We start from the raw sequence: 2487 nt of genomic DNA, 5'->3' as shown, positions 1-2487 counted from the left end.
CATTGTGTTCATGTAGCGTTTGTCCTTGACTCGGATCAGAACCAATGTAGAAGGAACTATGGACCTTCCCCCCCACCAAAAGCAGATTCTGTAGAAAAGCCTTCTTAGAAAAGTAGTCTTATTTTTATTTTATTTTATTTTATTTTATTTTATTTTATTTTATTTTATTATTTTATTTTATTTTATTTTATTTTATTTTATTTTATTTTATTTTATTTTATTTTATTTTATTTTTATTTTACACACACACCGAAGGTCTCACACACCACCCCCACCCCTGCCCATGCAGGACTTGGTTCTGTGGGGAAGTGAATGCCACATTTTCAAGGGACTGCTTGGTGCTCCCAGGCCCTCAAGGAGGGTGTGCTGCAGGAGCCTCACCTTTCAGACCCCAAGTGCCCCTGCAGAGTTGGGTTGCAGGCTTCCTCTGGGGTTCAGCAGGAACTGGAAAAGGGAGGGGAAATGAATGAACAGGAGACATCTTGTCCTACCCCAGCAACTAGGGCCACCTGGGTGCTCTCCTAGGGTCCAGAGGGCTTTCCTGTGCGGACTCGACAGGCACAAGCCTCCAACTCAGCTTCTTGGCATTCTAACCAAATAAGCCTACAGTGAGCCCCAAGATTTATAGATAACACTGAGAAAGGAACACTTATCAGCAACCCCAAGCCAGGGTCGCTTGGCAGACAGGACCACCTGCAGCACACTATACACTAGTGTTTTATTAACTCTGAAATGACCTCGTGATTACATTTCTTAACAGAGTTATCACTAGATACAGAAACAGACACATATACTAGGAACAGATTCACACAGGTACAACCCCCTGGTTTATGGCAAAGGTGACACTGTGGCCCAGTGGGGAAAAGACAATCTTTTCAATAAATCAAGCTGGTCAATTAAATGTCCATATGGAAAAAAATATCGACCCTCCACCTCCCAGCATATGCAAAAATCAGTTCCAGATGGATGCAGATTGTGAAGGCTTCTAGAAGAAACATGGAAGACAATCTCCGTGACCTTGGGGTAGGCCAAAAAATTTTAAACAACACAAAAAGCCCCAGTAATAAAAGAAAATATTAATAAATTATATCATAGTAAAAATAAAACTTCTGCTCCTCTAAACACATCAGTAAGAGAATGAAAAGACAAGTAACCCAAGTGGGAGAAGATAGACCTGACAAAGGGCTCATACCCAGATGACCTATTTTCAACTCCTATAAATCAATATGAAAAACGCAGGTAACCCAATCAAAAAATGGGCAAAAGTCTTGCATAGGCACTTCACAAAAAGTGTTAGCTAAGTGACCCATAAACAGAAGAAATTTCATGAGTTATCAGGAATGCAAATGAAAAATATAAGGCAGTACAACTAACACCCATCAGAATGGCTAAAAAGAGTGACAGTGTCAATTATAGATGAAAATGTAGAGCAAAGAAAACACTCAACATGTGATTGAGATGGTAGATTGGCACAACCATTTTTGGAAAACTGGTCATATATACAAAAGTTGCATATACGCCTAAGCTGTGGCCCAGCATTTCCATTCCTTGATACATGCTTCACAGGATCTTACAAATAAGTGCACCTAAAGACTGTCCCAGAATGTTCATCGTGGCTTTATTCAATACAGCCAAATACTGGAATCAACCCAAACATCCTTTGGCAGTAGAAAGGATAACTCGCAGTATATCTGTACAATGGAATACTGCGTAAAAATGAGAATGAACAAATATGGGTGAGCAAACCACACAATATCGCACAAAAGTAGCAAGATACCAGAGAGAGCGGCTGGGTATAGTTCTGTGTATACAACAGTCCCTCAGGCAAGATGAATCTACTGAGTCAGAAGCCAGGCTAGTGGCAGCCCCTAGGGGAGGGTGTGTCGTGGCTGGAGGGGCACCTGCTGTGCTGACCACACAGGCGTTCACTTGTGAAGTTCATTCACTGTAAGCTTGGCTTTATGCCTTTTAGGCAGGTACACACTTTAACTAAAAGTGCATTTTTAGGACAGCCCCAGTGGCTCAGCAGTTTAGCCCCGCCTTCAGTCCAGGGTGTGATCCTGGAGACCTGGGATGAGTCCCACATGGGGCTCCCTGCTCCTCCCTCTGCCTCTCTCTCTCTCTCTCTCTCTCTCTCTCTATGTCTGTGTGTGTCTCTCATGAGTGAATAAATAAAACCTTTTTTTAAAAAGTGCATTTTTAAAAGTATCCTAACAGAGTTCTGGTTTTGTTTGCTAAAAACAGTAACAGCCTCAAAAGTAAAGCAGTTCAGGTTACCTCCACCTTCAAGGTCAAGGTGGCCAGAGGGGTAGAAACTTCTAGTTAAAAGAAAAATAAGTCTTGGAGCGGGGGTGGTGGTGTAGTCTACATCATGGCGACTTTGGTTAAGAATGGGGAGCTGAATATCTAGGGGTTGCGGTGTATTTGGCTCTGAAAATTCTCATCACGAGAAAAAAAATGCATCCTACACACCAGAAACCAACATGT

Source organism: Canis lupus, chromosome 5 (assembly GCF_048164855.1).
Source record: "Canis lupus baileyi chromosome 5, mCanLup2.hap1, whole genome shotgun sequence".
Lineage (NCBI taxonomy): Eukaryota > Metazoa > Chordata > Mammalia > Carnivora > Canidae > Canis > Canis lupus.
This window is presented reverse-complemented; position numbering follows the sequence as displayed.